Source organism: Enhydra lutris, unplaced genomic scaffold (genome assembly GCF_002288905.1).
Source record: "Enhydra lutris kenyoni isolate GAN:26980312 unplaced genomic scaffold, ASM228890v2 scaffoldscaffold43, whole genome shotgun sequence".
Taxonomy (NCBI): Eukaryota; Metazoa; Chordata; class Mammalia; order Carnivora; family Mustelidae; genus Enhydra; species Enhydra lutris.
This window is the reverse complement of record NW_019154127.1, coordinates 8,016,576-8,029,566: the sequence shown is the minus strand read 5'-3', so window position 1 is coordinate 8,029,566 and position 12,991 is coordinate 8,016,576. Positions and strand designations below refer to the sequence as shown.

The 12,991-nt window shown below is 43.5% G+C and overlaps 1 protein-coding gene across 2 annotated transcripts in view; it reads right to left on the bottom strand.

Annotated features, from left to right (window-relative positions):
* Window positions 1-11,797, bottom strand: part of LOC111155683 (dual specificity tyrosine phosphorylation regulated kinase 1A) — a 146,408-nt gene extending 134,611 nt beyond the window's left edge. For both annotated transcript variants that reach the window (XM_022515976.1, XM_022515977.1), the window contains exon 1: window positions 11,698-11,797. The gene's annotated coding sequence lies outside the window, so the exon portion shown is untranslated. The remainder of the gene's footprint in view (window positions 1-11,697) is intronic.
* Between the last annotated feature and the right edge of the window lie 1,194 nt (window positions 11,798-12,991).

Sequence of the window (12,991 nt, the reverse complement as noted above, 5' to 3'; positions counted from 1 at the left end):
AAAATTATCAACTGCAAGGGGCATGGGTGGCTCAGTCGGTTAAGAGTTAGACTCTTGTTGTGAAGTGTGTAAACCTGGCAATTCACAGACCTGTACCCCTGGGGCTAATAATACATTATATGTTAATAAAAAAAATTTTTTTAATTATTAAAAAAAAAAGAGTTAGACTCTTGATTTCGACTCAGGTGGTCATCTCAGGGTTGTGAAATGGAGCCCCACACTGGGCTCCGTGTTAAGCATGGAGTCTGCTGGAGACTCCCTCTCCCTCTGCCACTCCTCTCCTCACACATGCTCTCTCTTCCTCTCAATAAATAAATTTTTGGGGCGCTGTGGGTTAAAGCCTCTGCCTTCAGCTCTGGTCATGGTCTCAGGGTCCTGGGATCAAGTCCTGAGTCGGGCTCTCTGTTCCGCAAGGAGTCTGCTTCCACCTCTCTCTCTGCCTGCCTCTCTGCCTACTTGTGATCTCTGTCTGTCAAATAAATAAATAAAATCTTTAAAAATAAATAAATAATTTTTTTTAAAAAATTATCAACTGTAATAAGCACTATGGAGGAAAAGTGCAACCAGACACTAGATACTAAAAAAGAAGAGGTGACGGGGCGAAGGGGACTTTCCCTGATATGCTGCCATCGGGGCTGCAAGTACAAGAGGAAAGAAGTTCGCTGCGAGAAGGCGGACGACTCCGGCTGAAGAGGCAGCACATGCGCAAACAGCTAAAGTAAGACTGTGTAAGTGAGCTGGGGCCACATCATTCAGGCAGAGGGTCCTGTGACCAGTTTGGTCTTTACTCTAGAAGTCACAATGTATCATTAAAGAGGGTTCTTTTTTTTTTTTTTTTTAAGGACAAAGAATTCTCATTCATCATTTGCTCACATCACTCTTCCATTCCTGTCCATTCCACTGAACTTTCTTTACTCCTTGACTTACCTTACGGGCCCACATCCTTTATTTTCAATGTCTGGATCTTTGTCTTACTCAGCAAGAAGCCTTCCTCCAAGCCATCTCTCATGAATCCTACGATTCCTGTCTTCAATTTCTTCCCTCTGCAAAGCTGAGTCTAATACTGCTGAGTAACTGTGAGCCTTCAGGCCAATTCTTAGGTAAACTCACCTAGCTTCACTGATGTTTTGAACTGCACCACAGGACGATTACAGGGAAATTCAAAAAGTAAAATTAAATCATAATATACCCAAATGAGACCTTAATAATTTCCCTACCATTGCTATTTTGAAAAAACTCCTACAAACTCTTTTGTACCACAGAAGTAATGTCATTCTGTAACGAACATGTTTGATATAAAGATAAAGTTTAAAAAAAAAAAAAACACTACTGAGATGACAGTTGTTCTTTTCAAGGGGAAATGATCAAATCAGAACCCATTTTTCAGCACACAGTATTTGTCTTGAAGACTGGAGTCCTATTTATACCCAAATAAATGTTAACTCAAAATTAACTGTCACAAGGACTCTGAGACAAAAATTTGACCTTCAAAAAACAACATCAAAATTTACTCAATTCATGGGCTCTGAGTTTCCTTCAGTAAAAATGTATGTCCACTCTAGAAGAAGTCCGTAAACCTACTCTGGGGATTACTGAAGACTCCCCCACCAGATCGTAACTTCCATGATGGCACAGACCGTGCAGGCTTTGCTGGAGCACGATTCCCGGGCCCTAGCTCCATGTTTGGCACTGATAAGTACTCAATAAATAATTCTAAACACCTCATGAAATAAATGTTTTTCAGATTACTGGTCCTACAATAAGGAAACGTGAAAAAAAAGAGAATATGGTATTTTTCAGGACAAATACAAAGAGACTCGGAATAAACTCTCTCCCATGTTCAGTCACTCTTTTTCAAACCATGTATCATAATACATCCTTTTTTTCCCAGATTCACACCTTCTAGCACTGCCGTCTCCCACCGCCCCATTTTTAAGCTCATCTTTAATGGTGCTACAAATGACATCCACCTGTCCCTAATGGAAGTCTGAACTACAATAATTCTATCTTCTGTTCTTTAACAGTTCCTTCAGGCCCTCAGGAGGAAAAACTCTCAACTGTCCCATTAAACATATCATTCCCATACTATACTGCTACCTGTGTTCAATTCTCTCCTTTCTATATCCAAAAATTTGGCCACATTGCTGTTTGAACCCAGAAATATTCATTTGTTCTGTCGAAAATTAAATCACTGAGAATTTTTTAAGGTGCTCCAAACTTGCCTCTCCCATTTGACTTCCTACTTTTTAATCTCATTCTTTCACGCCTATACACCTAGAATGAGCCTGCCTTCTAGGCCCTCCTTCTTACTGTCTCCTCTCCCTAACCAGACTTGTCATCACAGTCCTGCTGAAACACCGTCAATTGCCCTAATCAAATGCTTCATAATATTTAAGACCCATCATTCTCATTTCTCAATGTAACTGTCCCTATTCCTCCTCCAGCATCTCACACACACTCACTCTCTGAAACCCCACATACATGAATCTATCATTCTCCTAAGGCACCCCTCATGTCGCCTCCCACCACAGGACACCCTTCCACCACAGCTGACTATCAAATCCCCAGCTTCTACCAAGACTCAGTCCCTCCTCCTCAAGGCACACTCAAATCCCCAGAATTCTTACTTCCCTGCTTTCTTCTGGTTCTTCATAAATCAATACCTCTCACTGTTAGCAGTCAGGATCTGACCCATGTTAATGGCGCCTATATACACACAACTATCTCAACACTAACAGCACCAGTAACCAAATCTTCCTCTGGAGTCAAAGCTTCTACTACCACCACAAGGCACATACCTCATGTAGAGGGAAAATGTTTACTCAAATGAAAAGGAGTAAGAATTCCCTTTTACTATTTATCAAAGCATCTGCAATTCCAAGCATCTACAAGTTATCAAAACATCAGTTTTTCATTCAACAGAACAAAGAAATACAGGAAAATCAGAAAGTATTTTTAATTATATATCTGACAGAGAATGAATATTTCCTCAATAAAGTGTAAGACTTAGAGTACAACTTAAGATGTTCAAACTCACTCTTAATTAAAGAAATGCAAATCCAGACAACTAGACATCATTTTCACCTATTAAACTGACAGAGATTTAGAACTCTGATAAGACCAATGTTGGTGAGATCTGGGAAACTACGAACTCTCAGACACTGCTGAGGAAGTATAAACTGGTTCTCCTTTTGAACATATTCAAATATGCATATACTTGGCGAACCAGCAGTTTCCCTTAGAAATATATGTCATGTGGCTACGGTTCACAGAACACAGTTATATGTACAATGATGCACACTGCAGCATTGTTTAAAACAGAAATACAAGAACCATTTAAATGTTCCTTAATGGAGACTGATTGAATTGTGGTACATCCATAACATGGACTACTTCCTAGCCATTAAAAATAACAGGGAAAACTATGAGCTGATGTGGAAATATTTCTAAAAATAGATCAAGATGCTTAAGATACAAATCTGTGGGGCGCCTGGGTGGCTCAGTGGGTTGAGCCGCTGCCTTCGGCTCAGGTCATGATCCCAGGTCCTGGGTTCAAGCCCCGCATCGGGCTTTCTGCTCAGCAGGGAGCCTGCTTCCTCCTCTCTCTCTGCCTGCCTCTCTGCCTACTTGTGATTTCTCTCTGTCAAATAAATAAATAAAATCTTTAAAAAAAAAAAAAAAGATACAAATCTGTGTGCTTAGCAAGATTCAGTCTGCTTGTAAGTGCACAGACACTGTACACACACCCATCACAATGTCTAGGACCAGGGGCACCTGGCTGGCTCAGTCAGTAGAGTATATGACTCTTGATCTTGGAAGTCATGAGTTCCAGGGCCACACTGGGGAGAGTTTACTTAAAAAAAAAAAAGAAAGAAAGAAAGAGAGAGAGAAATGGTAATTAATTTTTAAAAATAAGTTCATACTGAACAATATTGCTTTTTAACATACACATGATAAATGTTTAAAATAGATAACCTGCACATATATGCACAGGACATTTCTGGTAGGAAGAACAACTATCAGCTTTGGAGCATGAGGCAGGGGGTTGATACGACTGCATTCTATAGGGCCTGAGCTTTTTTTTTTTTTTTTTTTTTTTTAAACCATGAGCACATATTACTTGATGATCTTTTCAAAACTAAAATTCTCGACCAGAAAATTCCTTATTATGTTTGATATGGTGTCAGACTGCTCAAACAGGAATGAGAACCACTAAGAAAAAAAGCCTTCTACTCCCAATACTCACTCAATCAAGTGGGTCTTCAGCTAAATGATCCACAGTCCCATTACCAACTCTTTCAGTGACAGGAGGCCAGAAGTCCAGTCTAATACTACCAACCTCTGGCAACAAAAGAAGCCCCCCGTGAACTTTCCAGGACTATACTACAAGCTGACATTTCTCAAACATGCCCTTCATCTTCCTTTGGGCAAGGGCTCATGTGTGACTCTTCCCTCCCCTTCCCACAAAGTTCTTTTTTTTTTTTTTTTTTTTTTTTTTTTTTAAGATTTTATTTATTCATTTGACAGAGAGAGACACAGTGAGAGAGGGAACACAAGCAGGGCAAGTGGGAGAAGGAGAAGCAGGCTTCCTGCCAAGCAGGGAGCCCAATGTGGGGCTCGACCCCAGGACCCTGGAATCATGACCCGAGCCGAAGACAGGGGCTTAACGACTGAGTCACCCAGGTGCCCCCCCACAAAGTTCTCTTCTTAGTGCAGGTGCTACCTCCAATTCTTAAAACGACAGCCAGCTAACTCATAAAAATAGAGTGTTAACCTGATATACAGATAAAGTACATTCCTCTGGGAATATTTCCATTTTAAATCAGGGAATCCAACTCTTAGCTTCATCTAAAGGAATGAATTCAACAGTGAGAACTGCAGATGAAAAACAAAGTAGTAATTTGGGGACAAAACCTACCTTGGTTCCTTCTAATCATGCCAGGCTAGCACCTACCTTATCATCTACCATCACGCTACAGATACACTACCCTATCTACCACAGCGCTGACACTAACGATACCTTTAAAACCTCAACTTCCCATCCTTAAATGTTCATTTGACTATTTGCTAAAAGGACAATTAAGTGACCCAACTATTCACTACCAATGAACTCACACATAAAAAACAGCTATTTGAGAATGAGTAATATCCCTATAAAATCCCAACACAGTTGGGACTTGGTCCTCTTTTGCGTTCATATAAAGAATGAAGAACTATGAGTCAGAAAAACATACACTACTTACTTACTCCTCCAGCCGCTCACTCTGGAGTACTGATTAGTCCTTTAGTTTCTCTGCATGGAGATAAACTACATCAATGTTTTTCAAAGTCCTTCTTCTGTACCAGGACTACCTGGAGTCCGAATCAAGAAAGTAGATTCCAGAGCATCACCCCAAACCTACAGAGAAGTATGTGAGTTTGGGAGTCCCACAACTTTGAACCCTATTTGAGAACCATTAGTTTCTCAGGTCTCCACTAGATCTAATAATAACACTCTAGTTCAAAAGAATCCTAGATCTTCCTCTTTGTTCAAACCCACAAAACTCAAGAGGGACATACTTGGATAGTAAATGTATTTCTAAACATCACTGCTATCATCCTCCTTGCAACGCCAGTGACTCAAAACATGTACTGAAAACCTGACAAGAATCAAGTGTTATTCCAATAGTTTGCTGGGGTATGAGTATGAATACATACACTACGAATACATTCTAGGAAACTATTAAAACAAGATCCAAAAGCTTGGACTCCAAATGCTGTTTATATACAGTATTGTCATAGCAATCAAGAACCATGTACCTATCAGAAAGTGTCAGTAAAATAATGTGCTATTGGAGCCAAAATTCATTCACTACTAAAGTTTAGCTACATTTTTTCTAATCTGACTATATATTACAGATACTGAATGGTGATCTATTTAATTTGCACACCACAGTTCAGAAGACTAATGACCAAATACGGAAAATAAATCTTATTAATAAGCACAGTAAACTGCCTTTCCAAGATTTACTTCTGTATGTTTCTTCCAAAACATTTCAAAGTGAGACAGGAAACGTTTCATAATTCCCCGTTCTCCTCTTCTTTCGTAGAAACAGATTTTCAACCAAATAGCCAACCTACCGGAGACCACATATCCCAGCCTCCTTTGCAGCTATATGTGGTCACCTGACCAAGTTTTGACCAACACATGCGAACAAAGTCAGGTATGCAACTTCCAGGTTTGTCTTTTAAAAAAGGGGATGTGCTTTCCCTACAACTGTTTCCAAATGGTGGATATGGTGGGAAACAGTCTTGTATCACCATTTTCTAATGGTGTTTCCTAAGCAAAGGAAAGCAACAAGACAGAAGGAACCAAGGTCCCTTCCAGCACAGAGCCACTACATCAACTTTAAAATTACTTACATGAGAGAAAAATAAACTTGTTTAACCTACTGTATTTAATCAGAACAAAGACCCAATCTTGTGTTCTAATCAATGCATAAAGAAAGTCTAAATTTATAACAAATATTAAGTAATAGCTACTTACTAATTTAGTAAAGTTGAAACTCTATAAATTCTTGGGTAACCCCACTACTAAAATTATTGCTACTGTACCAACTTAGGTTTATATAGCATTTTACACCTCTGCAAAGCATCTCATTCTAGTATCTCACTCCACATTCTCAAAATCCTGGGCAGGGCAGCTAGTGCTATGCACATTTGGCACATAACACACTGAAGCCCAGAGAAGCTACTTTACCCAACACTGCACAATTATGGAGTGGTACTAGGACAGGAGTCGGCATATAGGTTCTTCATTCCATCCTCTGTGGACATACACACTTATCTACCCCTGCTGTCCTGGAAGCATGATCAAAAAAAGAATTATTCCTGTCTAGATGGACTTCACAATCTAATGAAGAGAAGACACAGACATTAAGTCTATCTGTTAATATGTATGACTAACTACACAGCTATTTGCAGTAAGAGTTATAAAAAAAAAAGCAGAGTCCTATAAGAATCCATAGCTAAGGAACCCTTACCTAGACTGAGGTTTTGGGGAAAGCCTCTCTCAAGAAGCAGCATTTATCCTGGGACCACAAGGATGAGTATGAGTACAGAGGAAGAAAAAGGGAGAACAGAGAGGAGGAGGCTATAAGAAATGTATATGTTACCTCAATCCTCACAAGAGCCCTACGGTAAACACCACCAACCCCATGTTACAGATAAAGAAAACAATGCTTGGCAAAAATCACACTGCCACCGAGTGTCAGGCCCTGTTGAGACTCCAGATCTGCCTGACCCTGGAGCCTCTGCCCAGCATCATCTCACAGGCCTGTACTCTCTCTACATCATCACGCTGCCTTAACTGCCATCTACAACTAGATATTATGCAGATTTTGGATGGGTATCACAGCATCTTCTTACCAAAACACATATGCAAGGATGCCAACTCTAACCACAAATATCCATTAAACTTAAAAAAAAAAGATTAAATTCTTGTCATTGGAAATCTGATATACTTAGAAAAATTACAGGGTTGTTTAATGAACAGGGTTGTTGTGTAAAATAGAGGTGATGTTGAAAACCAGATTCATTCCATGTTAAACCAGTTCCCTAAGCTCCTCCCCCACTGATTTATACAACCATTTTAACTATGGGAACATAAAATTCACAACAATTCATCAAGAATAAAAATCTATTTTAAGCTATCATGCACCATGCATGTTAGATACATGCGTATGTCCCTCAACCAAAAAATAAATGTGTTGTCAAAACTTTAATAGTATTATATTAACTTTAAAAATCCCCTTCTAGAGGAGAGGGTATGTAGCTCTGGTATAAGAATCAAGAGTCAAAAAGACCAAGTGGTTGCACATTAGCGAAAAGTATGTCTACAAGGAACCACATCACACTCTAGATATGCAATGTACTGTAAGTTATCACCTCCAATAGAAAATTCTACCTTGTTATGCAATTCAGAAAGTAGGATTTCAAAGCCAAAGCATAACTTTTGAAAAACATTTAGCTGGCCTACACAATGCAATACTTCCAAATCATGTCATTTTTCATATAATTAAAAAAAAAAAAAAAGAAACTAAGCTGCCTGTAGCCCCTAAGAGGAAACAAGACTTGCCTTTAATTACTTAATATAAACCTTAGATTAATTACTTTCTTCCCATGAACCCAAAATCTCATTTTCATGTAACCAACGATAAACCTTACGGCTCTAGCTTAACATTGCAAGCAAGATTTCAAAAGATTTCTTCATTTAGGGCCAAGTGAGGAGAGGTTTTAGGTAACTTAAAATAATATGATGTTTTCCAAGTAATTAAAAATTTTTAACATCCCCCTAAATGTTTAATCAAAAATTGTGCAAGCCACGGATTATGAATTACAACTTCTCTAGCCATTGAAACATTGCCCAACGGTTAAAATAATATGTGGTAAGAAGCCTTCTTAAAAACATAATCACTATGTATACATAAGGTGCTCTTAAACAAGTCAGTTATACAATACCTCTTGACAGGGCAAACTGTATTTATACCAAGTTTCAGGGGACCATGTTTGATGACTTCAGTAGTAGCTTTACTTCTAAATAGAAAACATGTAAAACTATCAAAACACTCAACAGAAAGTAGAGGCTCTTGGCTCACAGTTGAAACTACTACAAGGAATACAACAAAATGGTGAGAGTAATAAAATTTTGTGAGGGAAGAACTAAGTTCTTTATAAGGACTCTTTCTGCAAGTTTTCAGGTTGTGCTGGGTTCAGATGGTTCATTTCTTTCTTGGAGGAATGAGAGAAATTGCTGGGGGTGTGGGTGTAGGAAATGTGAAAGTTCTTTGAGGAAGAGAGAAGCTAACGCTAAAGCAGAAACAAGGACACCTTTATCACATGTGCCAAGAAAGTCACAAATGAAGCCCCTCTTCTATGCACCTTACTCTTAGTCTCATATATAAGGCAATTCCCTTCACACTCATAATAATGCTACTTCTTTCCAAATTTTCTTCCCAAAACTAGGTATTTGCCAACCATAAACACACATGAAAACACCCCAGAGTAATCTAACTAGCTAAGCTAATTCTTATTTTTTAAAAAAACAAGTTTTCAAGTAATACCCAAGACTTGATACAAATTAGCATTTTCTTTTAGTTTCAAAACAAAATGCATACCAAAGGTCACTGTATATACCTTGTGTTGTAAGTCATCCTGAATTTTGTGTTTGCAGGGCAATATTCATAGTACTATAAAAACCTATGTATGCAAATTCTTTAACTACCAGTTGCTGTACTTACCACTCCCTACCCCCCCATCTTTAAATCATAAACACAGTAACTCTCCATAACTAAAACTAACAGGACAAACATCTGACAACATTCTAGAGGTGGAAAAATTTCTAACCAAGGGTTTTCTTCACTATATACATTCCTAAACAAGACACTGCATTAAAATGGAATATTTCCATTTATTTTGAATGTTAGTTCCCCTAAAGACTGGACTGATTACTTTTTTAATTCAAGCACACAGTAATTCTAGCTCTTAAGTTTCTAGCAGGTTCCACCAAAATGTTTTTAAAATATGTTTAAGAAGCTGTCTTATACCTGTTTTTCAAACTCCTAATAACAAAGATCTCAATAGGTCATTCAGTCCACTTCCCACCCCTACCAATAATGACCATCCATTCATTCAAGTCTATTCCTTCAAATCAAAATCATTTTTAGATTTTCAAGTGTGCCTTCCCCTTACACAAGGGTGACCCCAGAATAATTAATTTCTGAGCTTATGCCTCTTATCAACTTTTTATACTGTTTTAGAATAGAACTTGGTAAACATGTTAACAGGAGTCCTTAACTTTCTGATAAGGTTTGAACTCTAAATGAATTTGGGCAGCCAGCATAAGCACCAGGGCTATTTCAAGACCAATCCTCCAAAAGCACTGGAGTACTTGAAGTATAAGTCATGTGCACATTAAAAATTTTAACTGTAACCAAGTAAACTTTTTCTTAACTGGTGTTTCTTTGAAACTATCTTCTTCAGTTTAAAATCTCAGCACAAGAAATCTCAGTTCTAGTGTCACATTTACAGTCTATCTGAAAATATTTGCTCTCAAGGTAAACAATCAAGATGTGAGAATTTAAGAATTTTAACAAAACTCCCCAAAATCAAAGTATTAAATATATCCATTCTTAAACACTTTGTATATGTAAAGCACAAGGGGTCATACAGGAAATCTAAGTATTCAAAGATTTTTAAATGCCTAAAAATAACTTTTACACAAAACTTTGCTATGACTCATCAATACTTAAGCAGTGCCTACAATTAAAATTAAGTGTTAAGAACAAAACGCACCAAGAAATATCTTTTAATTCCTTCTCTTCAGTAACTGTCCACATAGTTTGGGGGGGTGGGAGGAATGACAAGTTTCATTAAGAGTTCCATCTTTCCATTTCCACAAACGACAAAGTTAATTCCATGCTCAACACTGTCAGGGTCACAATCTCTAGGTTAGAACCCTGAGTCATTACACACAGATCGCTCCAAATCTGCCAGTGTTTATAATAATCAGTTATAACCTAGTGATTATGAACCCAGGCTAGCTAGACTGCGGCTCCTGGAGTCCCAGCTGTATGACCTTGGATGAGTCACGGCTCAGTTTCCTCATCTGTGAAATGGGTTAACAGTTCCTACCGGTAGGAAATGCGAGTTCATACGTGTGAAGCCCTGAGAAGATTGCCTGGCACTCTTTGTCCTCATCTTTATAAAAAATCCGTGTGAAAAAATGCTATAGAGGGTATACCCTGACAACTTGGGCAGAATTCAAAAACCAAACGGTGCTGGCATTCAAGGGCTGCACCTAGATTACAAGGTTCGTATAATCTAGGGTTGGACGAAAAGCACAGACCAGTAGTCGGAATCACTCACTGATTTTGCCATTTTTAACTATTTCAGGCTAGGGAGGGGCCTTTCGCTAGGCGCTAAGATATTCAGCAGCTTTGGTGGATCTAAGCGAGAGCGGGTTTGCGCCTGTAAATAGACTTGTGAAGTTTTGTTGCAATAGCCAGGTATCAATTATAATTTACGCATTCTCAACCACCAACTCCTCCGGCTGCTAAACAGGTCATTACTCCACCTCCAGTGGCCGGGATCACTTGCACTCACTGCACAACTTCGGAGCACGCCGAGTGCCCTCGCTCCAGCACACACCCCAAAGGGCCGCCGAGGGACCCGGCTCCCAACCTTCCCCGGCGCCTCGCCCAGCAGCCAGCCCCGTTTTCTTAACCCGTGCATTGTCCTTGCGGAGAACCCCGGCGGTTCCCACACTGGTGGGGACCGAGAGGAGGGACGAGGGAGGAGCTGGGGGAAGAGGATGAGGAGGAAGAGGAGGAGGAGGAGGAGGAAGACAACCTCCTCCCCTCCGCTCGGGCGACCAGTGAAGGTCTGGCGCTTTCTCCGGCCCCCATGCCCCCGGCTCCCGGGAGGCCGCGGCCCCAGCTCCCACCCTCCGCAACTTTCCCTCCGCTCGCACCCGCCTCTCCTCCGGGACCGGGCCTGTCGGGCTCCCTCCCTCGGCGGCCGGCCCCGGGCCGCGGCGCCTCCTCCTAAAATGGCAGGTCCCTCCCTCCGCCCGGCCGGCCTCGGCGCGGGCCCGGCTGCAGGCCGCGGGGGGAGCCGGGCGCCGGGCCGGGCGGGGCCGCGGCCGGGCCGGACACTCACCGGGACGATGGCGGGGCGCTCGCGCCGCTCCCTCCGGTGAGTCTCAGCCTCGGGCTCCCGCCGCTGCGCTCCCGCCGCGGCCTCCGCAGCCAGCGCCGCCCCGGCCGCCTCTCTCCGCCCCCGGCGCTCCCGGCTCCGCGGCCGAGCCGCAGCCTTCTCAGTCTCTCTCCGGCTCCGCGGTTCCAGCGGCGCCCGGGGCCGAGGAGGCGACAGCCCCCTCCCCGGCAAATACCGCAGTCCCCGGACCCCGACTCCCGGCGGCGGGGCCGCGCGGCCCGGCCCGGCGCGGAGGGCGGCGGCGGCGAGGCCGGGCGCCGAGTCGCGGCCGCTCCCGGCGGCTTCTTCCCGAGGAGGATTTTGTAAATCTCACAAAATGGCGCGCGCTCCAAACCTGCGCAGCGAGAAGCGCCGGGGCCCGAGCGGCGGCGGCGGCGGCGGCGGCGGCTCCTCCGCCAGGAGAGCCCGAACCGCCCGCCCCCGAGTCCCCGCACAGACAGACACACACACACTCACACACACACGCACGCACACTCGCCCTCGCACACGCTCACTCACACACACACTCTCACACTCACACCGGTCCCGCCCGCTCGCCGGCGGCGGCAGCGGCACCAACAGCAGCAGCAGGAACAGCAGCAGCAGAAGCGGCGGCGGCGGCGGCGGCGCCCGCACCCCCCGCTCGAGGTGTCCGCTCCCTGAGCCCGACCTGGGCCGCGATCAGCAGCAGCGACGGCAGCAGTCTCCCCGGATCCCCCCGCCGCTCTTGCCGCCGCCACCCCCGCCTCACTCCAATGGGGCTTTTTATTATTATTCGGGCGGGAAGCGAAAGGGTTTAAAAAAAAACCAACCAACAAAATGGCGACGGACCGACCCGGTCGCTATAGCAACTGTCAATCAAAACGCAAAACCCCGGCTGACGTGCTGACGTCCTCCTCCCGCCCCCCGGCCCCAAGCCGGCGGGCGGGGCCTGTTGCTCGGGCAACGGCAGATTCCGTTCCCTCCTTTCCCTCTCCCCCTACGTCCCCAACCAACCACCCAACCCCCTCAGGTCACGTGAAGGATAAATTCGGAGCTCGAGCCCGCTACGAGTGTCAGAGGAGGGCGCGTGATTCGCTCGGGGGAGGGGAGAGGAGGGGGACGGCCAGGCCGAGAGAGGAAGGGGAAGGATAGGGAAGGAGGGGTGAGGCGGCGGCCCGGCGTGTGCGCGAGCGCTCGCCGCCTCCCTGGCCTCCCGGCCGCGCCGCGCCCCGCGCCGCGCCCCGCCCCGCGCCCGCGCCGACTGCGGCCCGGGGAG